Raw genomic sequence first — 20,713 nt, forward strand, 5'->3', positions numbered from 1 at the left:
GGATCGCACATTGCCGGCACTATAATAGAAAATGCCTAATGCGGACAAGAATAGAACATGTTCTATTTTTTTCGGGAGCCGCGGACCGGGAGATCGGCAGTGCACTTCAGAAATAGTGTGCTCTCCGCATCCATTCCGTCCCCATAGAGAATGAATGGGTCCGCACCCGTTCCGTAATTTGTGGAACGAATTAGGACCCATTATTACAGATGTGTGAATGGAGCCTTACTAGCATTAAATACAGACTTGGAAAATGCTGGTAGAAAAAAAAGAATGGTATTGCTAAAAAATTTAAGCTACTTAACTGCTATAAAAACTGATTAAGGCCTCATGCACACGACCGTTGTGTGCATCCGTGGCCGTTGTGCCGTTTTCCGTTTTTTTTTCGCGGCCCCATTGACTTTCAATGGGTCCGTGGAAAAATCGGAAAATGCACCGTTTTGCAGTCGAGACCGTGATCCGTGTATCCTGTCCGTCAAAAAAATATGACCTGTCCTATTTTTTTGACGGACAACGGTTCACGGACCCATTCAAGTCAATGGGTCCGTGAAAGAACACGGATGCACACAAGATTGGCATCCGTGTCCGTGATCTGTGGCCGTAGGTTACTTTAATACAGACGGATCCGAAGATCCGTCTGCATAAAAGCTTTTTCAGAGCTGAGTTTTCACTTCGTGAAAACTCAGATCCGACAGTATATTCTAACACAGAGGCGTTCCCATGGTGATGGGGACGCTTCAGGTTAGAATATACTAAAAGAACTGTGTACATGACTGCCCCCTGCTGCCTGTAGTTAACACATTGGTGGCCAGTGCGGCCGCCCCCCCCCCCTCCCTCCCCTGTAGTTAACTCATTGGTGGCCAGTGGGCCCCCCTCCCTCCCCTGTAGTTAACTCGTTGGTGGCCAGTGGGAACGCTTCAAGTTAAAATATACCATCGGATTAGAGAAAACTCTGATCCTATGGTATATTAACTTCTGACTTTACATTGAAAGTCAATGGGGGACGGATCCGTCTGAAATTGCACCATATTGTGTCAACGTCAAACGGATCCGTCCCCATTGACTTGCATTGTAATTCAGGACGGATCCGTTTGGCTCCGCACGGCCAGGCGGACACCAAAACGACTTTTTTTTTCATGTCCGTGGATCCTCCAAAAATCAAGGAAGACCCACGGACGAAAAAACGGTCACGGATCACGGAAAAACGGAATCCGTTTTTGCGGACCGCAAAAAAAATACAGTCGTGTGCATGAGGCCTAAGGCCTCATGCACACGGCCGTTGTGCGGCCGTTCCATGCATTGGGGACAGCAATTTGCGGTCCCCAATGCTCGGGCAACGTCCGTGCGGCGGCCGGGATGGATCGAGACCCAGTCAACTTGAATGGGTTCGTGATCTGTCTGCACCGCAAAAAAATTGAATAGTTTCTATTTTTTGTGGTGCGGAGGCACGGACAGATACACCACAGAAGCACTCCGTAGTGCTTCAGTGCGTTTCCGTTCCTCCGTTCCGCACCGCAGCTCTGGATTGCGGACACATTCACTTGAATGGGTCCGCATCCGTGATGCGGGTAGCACATGGCAGGTGCCCGCATATTGCGGATCGGCCGTGTGCATGAGGCCTAAGGTTTTTTTTCACACGTCCGCAAAATGAGTCCGCATCCATTCCGCAACTTTGCGGAACGGTTGCGGACCCATTCATTTTCAATGGGGCCGCAAAAGAAGTGGATAGCACACCGTGTGCTGTCCGCATCCGTACTTCCGTTCCGCGGCCCCGCAAAAAAATAGAACATGTCCTATTCTTGTCCGCAGCCACGGACAAGAAAAGGCATTTCTATTATGGTGCCGGCCATGTGCGGTCCGCAAAATGGGGAACGCACATGGCCGGTGTCCGTGTTTTGCGGATAAGCAATTTGCAGACTGCAAAACACTTGCGGATGTGTTAATAAACCCTTAAGCTGATGATATCATTTATCCCAGATTGTAACAGTATAGCGTTCAGAAGATTACCACTGTACAAATGTTTTCATTGTATTATACAGTACGAAAACTAAATCATTTAATCCACTGGGATTTGGAGAATAATATACGGCAGTCTGGTATTGAGAGGTAAAATGAGACCATCTGGTATCCGAGGAAAGGAAATACTGTATTTACTGATCATTTTCCTGTTAGTCATATGTGTTAAAGGAAACACCTGCACGGGTTCAAATACGCTGTTCTGTCAAGACAAATTTCTTACGGTCATGTTAATGGACTCTGCTAAAGTCCTAGAAAATTCTTAAAAATTTTCTTATCTACTGCCTAAAACCTCAAGGTGCGGTCTACGCAGGTTACCTTGAAAGCCGAGTTACCTTGAACTTCCTTGTTGACCTGCCCAGTAAAGTCATTTTTCATCCTCTGGTATTAATTCAACCAGATTGAAATGAATGGAGTAGTTAACGGATCAGTGCCGTTTGAACACACTGAGGTTTTTATTATGAATCACTCCTCCATTAATATGCTATTACGTCATTGCAGCCTTATTAACCTTTTCATAAAAATGTATAGATTAAAGTCCTGTAACCATTTCAAGACCCAAGGATTTTCCATTTTTCCATTTTCATTTTTTTACTCCCTGCCTTTATTCTTCTATTTACATAGCTGTATGAGTAATTTTTTTGTGGGAAAAGGTGCACTTTATAAAGGCACCATTTATGACTGCATACAAATTAGTGAGATATTTGGAAAAAAAGAATCCAAATGGGGTAAAATAAAATAAAAAAATGCAATTCTGCCATGGTCATATGGATTTCCCTATGTGGTAAAACTGACCTATTCCCTTCTTTCTCCAGTTCACTATGATTGCAGCAATACCACATTTGTATAGTTTTGCTTGTGTTTTAATACTTAAAAAAAGAAAAAATAATAAAAAACATATTTTTTGTTTTGCATTGCTATAAGAGATGAGCGAAATAAAGCTGACGAAGTGGAATTCGTTCCGAATTTCAGTAATAATTCGATTCACATTTTTCCTAAAATGGCTTCTACACGTGTAAAGACATGGAGAAAAGAAAGTCTGGGAAGGTGGGATCACCCATACTGACATGCATGCAGCCAATCAGCAGCCATCTTAGATTCTGCCATTCACCAGCATACTTAGTGCAGGGAGAGACGTGTCTGCAGGCACTAGGGACAGTGATAGAAAAATCGTCATTGTGCTTAAAAAAAAGATTTACAAGTGCAGGGAAAGATTATTCAAGGGATAGGGAGGAATCATTCCACTGCATTTCTGTTGAACAGGGTTCAGTCGTGGAGGTGACAGCCTGGGTAATAGGAACAATCCTATTACACCTTGCTGCACTGACTGGGGATCCAAATTGCCATTATACAGCTCTGTAATTCCAGCAAACCATTCTTATTAGGGTGCAAGTGCTGTTTGATACAGGCATTAACAGGGGTTATTACTGTACAAGGAAATATTTCTACGTCTTATTTAGTGATGAACATCGGCCGGGACGATTCCTGAACGTGAACGCGTGTTCGCGATCACATGTTTGCGAACCGCGCGTTCGCGGCGGGCCCCATTTACTTTAATGGCAGGCGAACCTGAAAAACCCTCAGGTCATATTTGCAGACAGCAAACACTTACTAGAAGGGCACAAATAGTCCCACAACATGAACAGTGATATACAGGGCTTTTTTTCTCAGAGAAAAGGTGGTGGAACTCACCCCCCCCCTCCCCTGGCCATGCCCCTACCCACCCCTAGGACCGCCCCCTAAAACCGCCCCTTTAGAAAACAGGGATGCAAGTAAAATTGCCAGTGATGGTCGTGACAGCCAGGCCTGTGGCCAGTGGCCTGGCCCCTTCCTTCCCTGTTCCTGTTCCCCTAATTGGCCAATTCAATCTTTTTTAATTTAAAAATGAAATAAATGAAAAATTACCTTTTTCCTTATGTTTCCTTTTCCTACCTGGTGCCGCTCTGCCTCCTGACTCCTGCTCGTGCCAACACCCACGACACTAAACTGACGCCCGCGCCTCCAGCAGCCGCCCTGCCTGCTGGGCGGGCCTGTCAGTGGAGCCGGAGGCGGGGGGTCCCGGGTCTGGGGCCGCAGACAGCAATGGAGTCTGCCTGGGGGTGGGGTTTGGGGCCACAGAATCTGCGTCTCCTCTCTCACTCTCTCCGCCGCTGTCAGTGGTGGGCGGGAGCTAGGCGGGAGCTGGGCGGGCCTGAGCCAGTGGAGAGCCGGAGGTGCCGGAGGCTGCAGGGACTGAGCAATCATGTAAACTGTAAGTAAGCAGCCTAAGCAGCGGGCCGGCTGGGCCCAGTAACTAAAGGGGGGCGGGGCGAGTCGGCAGAAAATAGGTGGCGGAACGCCGTTCCGGGGCGTTCCGCCAGAAAAAAAGGCCTGGTGATATACCAGAGGGGGATCATTGGCAAAAATTCCCACAAAAAATATGTATTTTAATCAGGGACCATTTTTATGCGTCTTAAAGTGAAACTCTCAAAAATGTGCCCTGCTGGAGCCTAGAAAATTTTTATTTCCTATCGGTTTGATGTATACAAATGTGCAGCACTCCACATTTTTGAGTCCATAAAAAAAATGCATACGTTAACATAATTTTTTTTTCTACCATGGAACTGTAAAGTGAACGGACGCCACTGTACGGCATCAGATAGTGGCATCTGTTAACGCATACATTTCTGGTATGCATTAAATGGATGGCAAAAATAGGATGTGAACCCAGCCCTAGTGTCAGGATAAGCACCAGTACACAGCGAAGCAGCATGGCGGTAATGGGGAGGCCGCCATGTACTGACAGAGCGCTAACTGGTCCTGCTGGTCAGGGATGAGGACTATGCTTACCAAGGATCATTTTCTATTTGGAAGCACAGGGCACAGTATAATACACTAGAATCTATATAATATAAAGATATTAGCCCTACCACCGAATAATAATACAATTAGGTAGTCATTTATTATATAGAAATACGTCTATATTAGGCATATTTCTGACACAGATTGTGGCGTAAAGGTCCTTAGCACCGCAATCCGCTCATGCCAGGTCTAAAAAAGGATGGCGTGGGCAGGGAAAGAGATATAGTTATGGCCATCCAGTTATTAGATACCACTGCCATACATTGACCGGATAAAACCTTTGTACAGTGACCGGAAAACACTGCCATACCGTGACCGGATAAAAGGGTATAAGAGGGCACAGTACAGGGAATGACTAGTGGCACTGCCCAGGGTTTGGTAAAAAGGCACAATGCAGGGTATAAGGGGGCACTGTACGGGGTGAGGGGCACAGTACCAGGTGGGAGGGACAGTCACATGACCCTGTAAACATTAGAAGGTCCTTATGGTGAATGCGGTTCATACGCCATCATAATGAGAGGCAGAGAAGTGAGACAGGGGTTGTGATTATGTGGCTAGAGATAAAAAAATGTAACTGTCGGACAGTACAGGCCCCAAAAATTAGCCAATAGGCATTCACCTGACAGCAAAGAACCTTGGATTCTGTGGCTGGAGGTATATTAGGCGGTCACAGGATAAAAATGTAACTGTCGGCCAGTATGGGCCCCAAAAATTAAGCAATAGGCATTCACCTAACAGCAAAGAACTTTGGATTCTGTGGCTGGAGGTACATTAGGCGGTAACTGGATAAATATGTAACTGTCGGCCAGTACAGACCCCAAAAATTAGGCATTCACCTGGCATAAAAGGCCTTTTATGCTGCTGTATATACATAAGGCAAGAACCATTCATTGTTCTCGGTGGTTGTGGATATGTGTGGGCTGGCATGAGGAAATTCAATTACACATGGTTATCACAGGTGTTGAATTCCTCCGAGATCCATGCCTCATTCATTTTGAAAAATGTGAGGTAGTCCACACTGTCGTGAGCTAGGCGAATGCGCTTATCGTTCACGATCCCCCTGGTGCGCTGAATGTCCTTTCGGACAGGACACTCGACGAGGGGCAAGCCAAGAGTTCAATGGCAAATTGTGCCAGCTCTGGCCACAGGTCAAGCCTGCACACCCAGTAGTCAAGGGGTTCCTCGCTTCTCAGAGTGTCCACATCGGCCGTTAACCCATTGTAGTCGGAAACCTGTGAGTCTAGGCGTTCCCTGAGGCTGGATCTGGAGGGCAGCTGTCGGGATGGCTGCAAGAATGATCTCATATCCGAAGTGACCAACACATCTTTAAACCACCTTCTTTTTGCAGGTAGGATTGGTACCCGTACCTGTTTTGCTGTGGGTGGAAATTCCTCTGCCAGTGTCCGCTACAGCAGAATGCAACATCTCTCGCAGCAAGGCCTGGAAATGCTGCATTCTGACAGCCCTCGGTAATGCTGGTAACATGTCTGCCATTTTGTGTATGTACCGAGGGTATAAGTACGTTTGGGACCTGGATACAAATTCAATAGCACAATCATACGGTCTATGGGGTAGTAATTCTTTCAGCTCGGATGATGAAAACACCTCAGCATAATCTCTAATATATGGCGGAAGGGTTTGGGATACAGTATGAACCCCTGCTAAAACGACCGATAAACAGGACTTACACTGAGAACCCCATCTTTCTATCTCACCAGTAGCCCAATTAATAACCAGATTATGTAATTGGAGCCAGGGCATACCTAATACTACATTTACGGGTAGATTCTCAAGAATTAGGAATGAGCATATCTCAGTGTGGCACACCCCTACCGAAAGAGAGATCTCCGGGGTACAAAATTTGACCGTACCACCTGCCAGGGGAGTGAAATCAATGGCTACAATGTTCACTGGGTGAGGAAGGGCTAAAATCGGAATTCCTATTTGGATAACGAATTTACGGTCAATAAAATTAGATGCTGACCCGGAATCAATAAAGGCGTCACCGAAACCCCTGATTCCCCCCAGAGACACAGTAATAGGAACCAGCAGCTTTTTTCTTACCACCCCAGGGAGTACCTTGTCTGTTGAGCCCTCTGGTTTGGGTGGACCTCCAGAAGAAGGGATCTTAGGGCACTGTCGGACCCAGTGATCGGAACCGCCACAGTAGAAGCACACTCCACGACAACAACGCTGCTCCTTCCTGGTCATGCCCAGCTGCATGGGTTCATCAAAGAAGCCTTCGGATTTTTCTATCACCGGACCCATCTCCATCTTGGGAACCATCTGTGTAACAAGAAGGTGTTCTCGCTGTCGTTCCCTAACCCGTCGGTCTAGCCTAATGGCTAACGTCATGGTTTGTTCTAAGGTTTCGGGGGTGGATAACACACTAGCATATCCTTGAGGGTGTCAGACAAACCGGACTTAAATTGACTCTTGAGGGCTGGTTCGTTTCACCCGGAAGGAACGCACCATCAACGGAATAAGGTACAGTACTTCTCAACCAGACGGTCATCCTGTCTGAGGGATTTCAGCTGGGTCTCTGCTACCATGGCACGTCAGGTTCGTCATATAACACACCTAGTGCCTGAAAAAATGCGTCAACAGATCTGAGGCATTGCGAATCAGAAGGCAAGGAGAACGCCCAGTTCTGGGGACCCCCCTGTAATAAGGAAATAATGATCCCCACCCTCTGTTGCTCAGATCCAGAGGAATAGGGACGTAAGCGAAAATAAACGAGACTATGCCTGAAAAAACACTTTTTAAAGAACCCTGGGTTCTCACAGCAGCCTACTGACACTGCACTTGAAAAATATTCCCACACTACATTAAGAGAGAGATCGAAAAAATATCCCAGGCAGGAAATAAGTGACAAAATGATGGCCTTTAGGGCAAATGTGGAGAGGGAACTGAGACAAATTAAACCAAGTAACAAAAATAATCTGAGTAGAAAAGAGATTATGGCTATTCAACAACTGCAGAAGACGCATGATATCACCATACGCCCCCCAGCAGATAAGGGGTGGAGCTGTAGTGGTCCTTGATACAGAGGTATACAGAGATGAGTGTCTTTGGCAGCTGAATGAGGACTCCACATATAAGAGGTTGAGAAGGGACCCGACGGATGACTTTTTAAAAGTATTATCAGAGTTATGTCGGAAGGGCCAAGAGGGAGGCTTCTTATCAGAGCATGAGGCCCGTTTTATCGTGGGTACTGACAAAAGGATTCCGGTTTTTTACTGCGCCCCCAAAATCCATAAGGATCTAAGATCTCCACCCGGTAGGCTGATTGTATCAGGAATTGAATCTATTTCTGTTAATTTATCGCAGTATATAGATGAATGGCTACAACCAGTGGTTAAGAAGGTCCCATCTTATATTAAAGACATGACCGATATAATAAAGACTATAGAGTTATTAAAATGGGAGGAACACTGGATTATAAGGACCCTCGATGTTAGTTCGTTATACACGATAATTGAACATGCTAAGGGTCTGGAAGCCCTGAATAGCCAATTGAGAAGGAATAGAGAATTGGAGGAGGCACAGATCGGGTTCATATTGGAAGCAGTTAACTTCATTTTGTCGCACAATTATTTTATGTTTGAAGACCAGTTTTATCTGCAGCTAACCGGTACCGCCATGGGCACCAGATTCTCCCCCAGCTATGCCAATTTATTTCTGGCCCAGTGGGACGACGAGGTCGTCCGTCCCAGGCTGGGGACGAGTCTGGTGCTCTGGCGCCGGTATATCGATGATGTTCTTTTTGTCTGGCAGGGTGATCAGTAATCGCTTAACATGTTTCTGGTTGATATTAACCAGAACGATAGGAATTTACTGTATATTTACTGTATATTAGATACAGAGAAGCAACGTTTCTGGATGTTAATCTGAAGGTTGAAGGGCAAAGAATCATTTGTAGTACCCACTTTAAAACGGTTGCTAGAAACAGCTATATTAGATTCTCTAGCTGTCACTTGCCTAGATGGCTCACCAATATATCGGTGAGCCAATTTAGGCGATTGAAACGCAACTGTACACATAGGGGACAGTTTAAAGTAGAGGCCTCTGTACTAAGGAACCAGTTTTTGGATAAGGAATACCCACCGACAATCATCACTGAGGCCCTAGATAAAGTAAGGTTGATGGAGAGAGACACCTTTTTCACACCCAAGGAAGCCATACAACATGGGATACAAGTCAGGCTGTTGTTTCCAGCACTTGGATCCCCTCTTCCTCCCGGACCACCCCTCGCGACCACTTCCATCTCGGTATCCATCTCCTCAAGCAATTATTTTTTATGTTCAGTGCCATTTCATGTGACTCTATTCCCCACCATAGACCAAAAAAACAAAAAACACACCTATATCACAAAAAACCGCACCCATGTCGCATGTGCGTTTTTTGAGTGCTGTTGCATCAGTCCAACAAGTATTCAGTACCTGGGATCCTTTTGCAATTTTATGCAATGTTATGTTGTTTTAAACTGTCTGATTTACAGAGATATTTTAGGATGGGCGCAACTAGTGCGCCTATACTGCACATGAATTTGCTACAATTGATACAATGGTATATAAAACGCATTAATACCGCATGCACGGTTGTGAATATTGATTCAATAAGTGTTCCACACCGGGATTTTAGTCAGATTGATGTCCCAGAATCCTTTCCTGGATTAAAGAAGGATATAAAAGGTGAACCTAATTCTGATGCTGTCATTACCGCTGAGGAAGGGGCTTGATCCCCGAAACGCGTCCGGTTTAAGACAGCAATCTTCTATTAAATCCCTTGAGGTGCCACTACCATAAGGCAGCCCCCTGGACCTCCGCTGACTGGATTTGTGTGCCCCGGACTTTAGGACCCAACAGAACATCAGCTATTCTTTCCATAGCTAGCCGAGTGGATCACTTGGTGTGCCGCCGGGTCACGTGGGACGCCGCGTACCAGACTTTGAGACCACACGGGACGCCGATGTGAGTCAGAGCGGCGAAGTAAGGACGATTGCCTATTTCTAACCAGCACAAGAAGAGGGGTAATATACTCTGCCCCACAGGGCTGCGTGTTTATCTATACATCAATACCACATTGCGCATAGAAATCCAGTGCGGTCCAACTCACGGACCAACACTGTATCACACCCACCAGGGTGTTGTTGCTGGACTCTGACTATCCATCTGGGACCAAGCCCACGTTCCGATCAGGAGCTAGTGTCCGCCCCCACACTTGCGGATACCATTGTTATTTGTTTTTTACGTTTTTTATCATATGTCTATGTTTTTATTACCTAATAGGTGTCACTATATGCATGCATAGTTTTATGTCAGTTTCACAATAAATGTGATTATCCATACCTCAGATCAGTGTTCCCAGATAATTGAGTGCCCTCCAGTCATATACACAGTCTGCATTTTACCTTCTGGGTTTGGGTGGACCCGTGGGGTGAGCACCATATCCTTTTGGGAGTGTCTGGGGTGAGCCGCTGTTACGTTATATATTAAGCGAAAATAAAGCTTACAGCTTTCCTGAAACGTCAAAAAGCTTCTACGGTCTCCTGAAAATCGGTCAGGAAGCTTAATGTGGGGTTCCATAAATGCAGGTGCCGCTTGGGCAGCGACGGGAGGCGCAGGAAGATCACGAGCAATCTCTTGTGCCTATAATCTCTTCCCCAATTCCTGAACTATATGGGCCAGATTCTGCACGTGGTCAGTCATGCTCTGTAAGGGATCCATAGTAAAAAACTTTTTAAGCCTGTGATTCTGCCAGGGAACAAAGAGGAAGGAAAGAGGGTGCACTCTGACTCCACCCACAACCCCTGTCCCTGCCTACTTACACTACCCGCCCTAGGCGACGGGGCGTAACTGGGCGACGGTCCCTTACTTACATAAGTGCACAGAGGAAAGATACGGAAGGTCAACAAGCCAAGGGTCAGAACCAGGAGAAGCAGGAGTAGAAATGGAGCGGGCAAATGTAAAGTCAACAGTCAGAGCCGAGGTCAATCCAGGAGAGCAAATACGTACAAAGGATGAGACGAAGTCGAGGTCAAAGAACGAGCTGGGGTCACAAGGTCAGGAGGTAAATCAGAACAAGCAGCCACAGACTAGAACCAAGAAACAAGGAAGCACCAATGGACCAGTATCACAGGCAACCTGTAGCCAGCAGGTTGCCTGTATTTATAGTGGGGAGTGAGGGTCATGTGACGTGGCCAGCGTCACATGACCGACAGACAGACAAGTCGAGCATCGAGTGATCAGCTCGGCGCTCAAGGCAGACCTAGGAGCAGGGAGCCTCCCAGCAAGCAAAGCCGCCCTGGGAACGAGGCCGAACACAGATCCTCGCTCCCGAAGCTAAGCAGCAGGTCTGCGGCTGATACATATCCAGATCACTAACAGCCATTCCATCTCTACACTGATGCCAGCTAGAAAGGCCTGGGAGCTGTCTTGTCCAAAATGCAAGAAGGACACAAAAGAGTGATTGCTTACGCTAGTAGATCTCTGAAAGGAGCTGAAAAGAATGACCGGAACTACAGCTCTTTAGAGTTAGAGTTCCTCGCACTTGTGTGGGCTGTCACTGAAAAATTTAAGGACTACCTTGCAGCAACTCCCTTCGTAGCTTTCACTAGGTGCCTTAGAACAAAGATGGGCCTCTTGTCTTGCTAACTGCAACTTCACTGTAAAATACAGAACGGGCAAGTCCTATGAGAATGCGGATGTCTTATCTCGCCTGCCTACCAAGGATGATCCTACTGCACACATAGATGTCTGGGAAGAAGTGGAGATGCCTAATTTCTACAAAAACTTCGCCCAACAGGTCATCCTCTCCATCAAAAACAAAAGAGTCCTAAATCCCCATCTATAGAACAAAAATAATCTCAAATTGAGAAGGAGAGATGGATGAAACTTCAGTCAGAAAGTAGAGTAATCGGAGAACTACATGACTTCCTCACCAGTGGAAGAACACCTGAGAGAATCCGCAGAAGAAATGCAGACCCAGAACTGTTGAAGCTGTGGAGACACCGGAAACAACTCTTTCTGCAGAAGGGCCTACTATTGAGAATAAGCCTGTATTCAGATACCTATGACAGGGTATACCAAATCCTAATACCGCGCCGGGATGCAAGCATCATTCTCGAGATGTACCATGACAAATCAGGACACTTTGGCGTACAGAAGCTACCGTCCGTAGACGATTATATTGGATTGGAATGCGAGGAGACATTAAAAAGTGGTGTCGAGAGTGTTCCGTCTGTGCTGTTGGTCGAGGTGAAAGACATGACCAAAGAGCACCCTTACATCCTATTGTAAGCCAGATACCGTTGGAGATCGTTGCAATTGACCACATGAAGCTGAAACCAAGTCGCTCAGGCTACACATATGCTATGACCATCATTGACCACTACACCAAATTCGTTGTAGCCGTACCTGTTAAGGACTTGACCGCTAAAACAACTGCAGATGCCTTCTGGAAACATTTCCTGTTACCATACGGATGTCCAGAAAAAATTCTTACAGATCAGGGATCTGCCTTTGAGTTGCAACTCTTCAAAGAACTGTGTTCACTTCCCAATTGCCAGAAAATCAGAACAACAGCTTATCATCCCCAAGGTAATGGACTTTGTGAAAAGATTAACAAGACCCTAATAGAAATGCTTAGAGTTGTGCCACCTGCTACCAGGAATGATTGGCCTACTCTTCTGCCCTGATGTATACCTATAATAATACACTGCTCAAAAAAATAAAGGGAACACAAAAATAACACATCCTAGATCTGAATTAATTTAATATTCTTCTGAAATACTTTGTTCTTTACATAGTTTAATGTGCTGACAACAAAATCACACAAAAATTAAAAAATGGAAATCAAATTTTTCAACCCATGGAGGTCTGGATTTCGAGTCACCCTCAAAATTAAAGTGGAAAAACACACTACAGGCTGATCCAACTTTGATGTAATGTCCTTAAAACAAGTCAAAATGAGGCTCAGTAGTGTGTGTGGCCTCCACGTGCCTGTATGACCTCCCTACAACGCCTGTGCATGCTCCTGATAAGGTGGCGGACGGTCTCCTCAGGGATCTCCTCCCAGACCTGGACTAAAGCATCTGCCAACTCCTGGACAGTCTGTGGTGCAACGTGACGTTGGTGGATAGAGCGAGACATGATGTCCCAGATGTGCTCAATTGGATTCAGGACTGGGGAACGGGCGGCCCAGTCCATAGCATCAATGCCTTCGTCTTGCAGGAACTGCTGACACACTCCAGCCACATGAGGTCTAGCATTGTCTTGCATTAGGAGGAACCCAGGGCCAACCGCACCAGCATATGGTCTCACAAGGGGTCTGAGGATCTCATCTCGGTACCTAATGGCAGTCAGGCTACCTCTGGCGAGCACATGGAGGGCTGTGCGGCCCTCCAAAGAAATGCCACCCCACATCATTACTGACCCAATGCCAAACCGGTCATGCTGGAGGATGTTGCAGGCAGCAGAACGTTCTCCACGGCGTCTCAAGACTCTGTCACGTCTGTCACATGTGCTCAGTGTGAACCTGCTTTCATCTGTGAAGAGCACAGGGCGCCAGTGGCGAATTTGCCAATATTGGTGTTCTCTGGCAAATGCCAAGCGTCCTGCACGGTGTTGGGCTGTAAGCCCAACCCCCACCTGTGGACATCGGGCCCTCATATCACCCTCATGGAGTCTGTTTCTGACTGTTTGAGCAGACACATGCATATTTGTGGCCTGCTGGAGGTCATTTTGCAGGGCTCTGGCAGTGCTCCTCCTGTTCCTCCTTGCACAAAGGTGGAGGTAGCGGTCCTGCTGCTGGGTTGTTGCCCTCCTACGGCCTCCTTCACGTCTCCTGATGTACTGGCCTGTCTCCTGGTAGCGCCTCCATGCTCTGGACACTACGCTGACAGACACAGCAAACCTTCTTGCCACAGCTCGCATTGATGTGCCATCCTGGATAAGCTGCACTACCTGAGCCACTTGTGTGGGTTGTAGACTCCGTCTCATGCTACCACTAGAGTGAAAGCACCGCCAGCATTCAAAAGTGACCAAAACATCAGCCAGGAAGCATAGGAACTGAGAAGCGGTCTGTGGTCACCACCTGCAGAACCACTCCTTTATTGGGGGTGTCTTGCTAATTGCCTATAATTTCCACCTGTTGTCTATCCCATTTGCACAACAGCATGTGAAATTGGTTGTCACTCAGTGTTGCTTCCTAAGTGGACAGTTTGATTTCACAGAAGTGTGATTGACTTGGAGTTACATTGTGTTGTTTAAGTGTTCCCTTTATTTTTTTGAGCAGTGTACAATTCACTGTTCCACTGGGTATACACCTTACTACCTCATGTTTGGCCGACAAGGTAAACTACCTGCTGACCATACTTTGGACGTACAAGTGCCTGATGCCATCAATCCATTGCCAAAAAGACGTCTAGCTGATGCTCAAGAAATTGTTCACCACCGCATGGAACATGCTCACAAAAGGCAGCAAAAAGATTATGACCAATCTGCCAAAGCAGAGCCTCTTGAAATTGGTGATTATGTGTGGCTAAAGAACAATCATCGCACCATCAAGTTGGACAGTAAGTGGGAAAGAGATCCCTACATCGATTCAGCTATCCCCAATCCAGCAACTGACACCTATGAGATCCCCAGAGAAAACAAATCACCTCAAATAGTACATTGCAATCGCTTGAAACTGTGCAACAAGGAGAAAGATACTCCAGGAGGAATCCTTCCAGATGAAACTGTTGCAGAGAAACATCAGCCTCCAATTCAAGTGCCTGAACTACCAGTTAAGCCTGTAGAGCCTATGCAGACTGTTGAAAAAATAATGACAGAAACAGATTCTCTAAAATGGTTCCTTACACCATGGTTAAACATTGCTGTGCCAGCTCCAGTCAGTACAGTGTCACGTCAGCCAGAGGAACCACCTCAGGAAGAAGTTTCAGTAGTGCAAGAAACTCCAGAAGTACCAAGTCCCCTTGCGCCAACGCCAGAAGAAGGACTGCCACTTCGCAGATCCAGTCCGATTACAAAGGGACAACCACCTGCCCATTATAGGGAATGTCGACTGCAAACCCAGAGGAGGATTAGGGAGTGCTTACTTCAAAATCAGAGGAGAATGCTTCCAGCAATCCCAGTTTAATGTGGATTACAATTTTGCTTGTTAGTGAAACTATAGAGCCCGGGTAAGAAACTTCTTGACTATGATTATTTGCCTTACCCCTTTGTTTTGTTTTCGCCTCCAGACTCTGTCATAGGGCCACTCTGTGGTCTCCTCATGCTGCCACCACCTCCACACTCTGTCATTGTGCCACTCTGTGGCCTCCTGATGCTGATGCTGCCGCCACCTCCACACTCTGTAATTGTGCCTCTCTGTGGCCTCCTCCTGATGCTTCCGCCACCTTCATACTCTGTCATTGGGCCACTCTGTGGTCTCCTCTTGCTGGCACCACCTCCACACTCTGTCATTGTGCCACTCTGTGGCCTCCTGCTGCTGCCACCACCTTGATACTCTGTCATTGTGCCACTTGGTGGCCTTCTCATGCTGCTGCCACCTCCACACTCTCATTGTGCCACTCTGTGGCCCCCTGATGCTGCCACCACCTTCAGACTCTGTCATTGGGCCACTCTGTGGCCTCCTCATGCTGCTGCCACCTCCACACTTTGTCATTGTGCCACTCTGTGGCCTCCTAATGCTGCCGCTACCTCTAGACTCTGTCATTGTGCCACTCTGTGGCCTCCTGATGCTGCTGCCACCTCCACACTCTGTCATTGGGCCACTCTGTGGCCTCCTCATGCTGCTGCCACCTTTACACTTTGTCATTGGGCCACTTTGTGGTCTCCTCATGCTGCCGCCACCTCCATACTCTGTCATTGTGCCACTCTGTGGCCTCCTGATGCTGCCGCTACTTTCAGACTCTCTCATTGTGCCACTCTGTGGCCTCCTGATGCTTCCGCCACCTTCATACTCTGTCATTGGGCCACTCTGTGGTCTCCTCGTGCTGCCACCACCTCCCTCCACACTCTGTCATTGTGCCACTCTGTGGCCTCATAATGCTGCCGCTACCTCTAGTTTCTGTCATTTTGCCACTCTGTGGCCTCCTGATACTGCCACCACCTACAGACTCTGTCATTGGGCCACTCTGTGGTCTCCTCACGCTGCTTCCACCTCACCACTCTGTCATAGGGCCACTCTGTGGACTTCTCATGCAAAGCCTTTTTGGCTTTGCTGACATCATTTATTTGACCCTTATTCTGATTTGTCAGAAGGAAGGTAAAATGAGATGCACAATGGATCCTCTCTGTGTAGCAGCTGTAAGGCCTGTATGGTCCCATCAGAATTGGCTTATGATTTGGTAGCCAAAAGCAGGAGTGGGTACAAAACACAGAAGACATGAAACTATTCCGTTCACGTGTCATCTCTGTTTTGGATCCACTTCTGTTTTTTTGGCATTAGCAATACTGATTACTTTCCAAATTCTGACCAAGTGAAGGCAGATGCTCCACAGACAGGATCCGTTTTTTGTGGGTTATTGTTCTGACAGATCAGAGGAAGAGCAAAATAATCAGTGTAGTCGACACAAACTTACTGCTGACACCCTCTCCACTCTGTCGGGGTCTCTACTTGTATAAGATGTATCTGTAGACATCTATGTGGAACCAGCTGACGACTGTGTAAAAAGAGTGCGCTTCTTCTTGAAGCTTACATCGACCTGTAAGCCTGAGTTCATACTTGAGGTATTTGGTCAGTTTTGGCCTCGTGACTGCCCAAATAAGTGAAGTGTGCAGTGATTCTAAGTGCGACGCATGTCATACAGACTCACAGTATTATTTCACTACCAAAGCAGACTCCCTATGCATGTTACTGCAAGGCACAGTGTTCTACACCACTAGAAAGGCTCTTTGCATCCAAGAAACAGCTGTTTTTTAACGAAATTCGCAGCGAATTTATTCGGATTGAACCAAATTTTTCCCCAAGAATTTAGCGAACCGGCAAATCGAATTTTCTAAAAATTTGCTCATCTCTAATTGCTATATATGCCTACGAAGTTGTGTGGGGCTTGCCGGCAGTGCCTCTTACTGCTCATAGGGCACCTAACTCTTTCCCAGCCTATGTAGCAGACCTAAATTTTCCCTAGTCTGTGGCTTCCACCCGAGAGTACTTAGGGCATCTTCCTCTGTGGGATGATGCCTGAGGAAAAGGTTTGAGTCTCCTAGTATCCTGCAAAGGTGTGCTGTGTCTTCATTTGTCTGCCCATGTACCAACTTCTACCTGTTTCTTGAATTTGACTCTTTGCTGCCTGACCTGACATCTGCATAATCTCTGTACTGATCCTGAGTTGCTCGCCCTGAACTCCAACTGTTTATCAGATTGCACATACTTTGCTTGCTCTGATCTTGGCTTGTCCCTGACTACGGTTTTCATTGATCCCTCAGGGTACTGCACCGGTGTCTCTTGACCCCTGTGCACCAGCAGTCACTGCAGTCACTTGAACCAGGACTACTTCAAGAGGTATAAGCCTGGTGGTTTCCCTGCATCAAAGTCAAGATTCCTGTCGAATTATTACAGGGTGAAAAACAGGGGGATCCCTAGATAACACCCTTGGGAGTAGCCTAAAGCCAATCTGTTCAAGTGCCAGTGGATCCACATCCACTTTCCAAGAATACCTATAAACCTCTGTTAGATTCAGTTTTATCCCTCTGTAAGAAATTGGAGGCATAAAGAGAAACCGTGTGATCCCATAGATTTCTATGAGTGCTATATTATGAATGTGTACAGTACAATGCAAAGCAGTAACAGTGGTGTAGATGAGTTAGATTGAAATTTACCAAAGCAAATAAAAAACAGTATAAATGCAAAAGTTTTATGAACATGGTGAGAACATATTGGACTCAGACTAAATCTCTTATTATAATGAATTTATAACCTCCTTAACGCAAAAAATATATATATCATCCAGTGAATATCTGTCTGAATGTATTTAATTGGCTTCATTAGTTTCAGGGAACGAGCTCTAATGATCAAGGCACATTTTCTACATTTCACTTTTGAAATTTATCAAGAGAAGATGTGATGGGTGACTTTAATCTTTTCTTTAATAATGAACACAAGAAGTTATAATTCAGTTCAAATGCAAATGAAGTGTCAGATAATTTATTAAAGTGTTGTAAGGCCCATTCTCAATTGTAAGGACTTTACAATCTGACAAACACGAGCTTCATGTTCAGAACCGCAGAATAGGCTATAGCAAATAGTTTTTTGTTGCATAATGTCATTTAATGTTCTAATGTAGTGTGATGCACTAGAATAGTTTTGTAGGGATTAGTTGGGGGTTAATAATCCTGACTTTGCCCCTGTAGGAAGTTAGGTGTTGGACTAAGGTCTCCCGTAGCTTAGTCAGTTTGAGGAAGTGAGGAAGTGAAGTCAGTTGAGGAAGTGAAGGGAAGCTACAGTGGTGATAGTGTCTGTAAAGTCCTGAGGAATAGGCCAGCACTATATAAGTGGGTAAAATTAAGTAAATAAATGTGCTCATTCCTCAGAGAACTGGGCCTTCATCCCAGAAAATCGCCATCTCTGAGAAATTTACAGAGAGAAAACCATCTCTACTTTACATTAGTCCAGAAAGAAACTAAAAGAAAGAACTACAAGGTCCAGAATCTGAAAGTCAGTCAGTAAGGTATTCGCTGTTTAAGGCTGATAGATACTTTACTGTAGTGAGAGGGACATTGCTAATACACCCTTCACATTTGAACTTAGTCTGGCTAGCCGTGTCTTAATTCTGTATCCCTCAGCTGGGAATTACAGTCAAACTTCCAAGAACCTTATTGCCACTTTGCCAGCTTTAGATTCTGTAGAAAGGGACTTTGATAATACAGCGGTAAGGAGTACTACAATCCACATTCTGGGTGATAGCCATACATTGTTATCTAGGAACATTTGCATTGTTATTTGTTTCGAACAGGGTTTTGACACCGTTGGATCTGCTACAATTCCCATTCAGCACTTAAGTAAAGAAAGACTTGTTCATTTTTTACAATTTGCCTAGTTACTAACTCCACCACCATTCACCGGCCACAGCACCTATATCTCCTGCTTTGCATCCATATTAAACTCACAAAACCAAGGGCACCCGTACTATCATTAGGCAGGAGCCTCAACATCAGGGTATGGCCTCCTGTCACTGCATTGGCCCTAGGGAGCATCAGTGTGAGGATTGCCACTGTGAATAATCTTTGCAGCCAGAGCCACTACTACTCTCATCCTCCACGCCACTCCTCCGGAGCTTGCTGCACATGTCTTAGGGGGAGTTTACTGCCAAAAAGGCAATGTCACAGAGGAAACATAGTGTATTACATCAAAGGGATTATTGGCTTTAAATATATATATATATATATATACAGGTGAAACTCAAAAAATTAAAATATGGTGCAAAGTTTATTTATTTCAGTAATGCAACTTAAAAGGTGAAGCTAACATATGAGATAGACTCATTACATGCAAAGTGAGATATTTATTTGTCATAATTTGGATGATTATGGCTTATAGCTTATGAAACCCCAAAGTCTCAATTTTAAGGTCCCCTTTGCTCAGGGGATACGGATTAATTAGCTGACTAGAGTGTTACGCTTTGAGCCTAGAATATTGAACCTTTTCACAAAATTCTAATTTTAAGCTGCATTAATGCAATTCTTTTTAATTTGCATTACTGAAATAAATAGACTTTTTCACGATATTCAAATTTTTCGAGTTTCTACCTGTATATATAAAGTCCAAACTTCTGGGCAGCACCACCAAATCAAAGTACAGAAGGAGGGCCAGCGGTTAAGGCGTCGGTCCTACCACCCATTAGTGTTGATCACGAATATTCAAATTTTTATCGCGAATATAGGTTCTTCGAAAATTTCGAATATAGTTCTATATTCGAATATTCGAATTTTTTCCGATTTCATTTTTTCGTTTTTTTTTTTTTTTATCAGTACACATGAATCATGTGTACTGATAAAAAAAAAATCTAAAAAATAAATTTAACTAATAATATAACTATATTCGAAATTTTCGCGAATTTTCGAAGTACCTATATTCGCGATAAAATTTGAAATTCGAATATTCGTGATCAACACATGATCCCTCACTGCTTCTAGCTTGTGGGCCAATAAGAAGGCTGCAATATACTTGACTTTAGGAGTAGTAGTGTTTGCGAATTTTGCTCTATATTCGTTTTTTTTTTAATATTCGCTATATTGCTATATATTCTTGTTTTAGAATATTACGAATATTTGAAAAAACGAAGTTATAGCAATATAGAGAATATTCGAAAAAAATCGAATAGAGCAATTTAGCTAATATAGTAATATAATCTTCTTTGTCTAATAGTTGTAAGTTGAAAAATTCGCAATAAAAAATTTGAATCCGAAAATTCGCATATTACACAATCATTACCTTTCCGATTTTTTGAGTAAAAAAAAAATCGCGAATTTTCGAATTTGCAGATTTTCGACTAATATTTTACAAAATATTCGCGAAAAATATTGCGAATTCGAATATGACCCCTGCCGCTCATCACTACCACCCATACATCTACAACAAAATAAGGACTACAGCTGCACTTCCAGTAAAGTGACATGTGCTTTTTATTCACCAATTACAAAAAGCACATGTCACTTTACTGGAAGTGCCACAGTATTCCTTATTTTGTTATATATATATATATACACTGCTCAAAAAAATAAAGGGAACACAAAAATAACACATCCTAGATCTGAGTTAATTAAATATTCTTCTGAAATACTTTGTTCTTTACATAGTTGAAAGTGCTGACAACAAAATCACACAAAAATAAAAATATGGAAATCAA

Source organism: Bufo bufo, chromosome 7 (genome assembly GCF_905171765.1).
Source record: "Bufo bufo chromosome 7, aBufBuf1.1, whole genome shotgun sequence".
Lineage (NCBI taxonomy): Eukaryota > Metazoa > Chordata > Amphibia > Anura > Bufonidae > Bufo > Bufo bufo.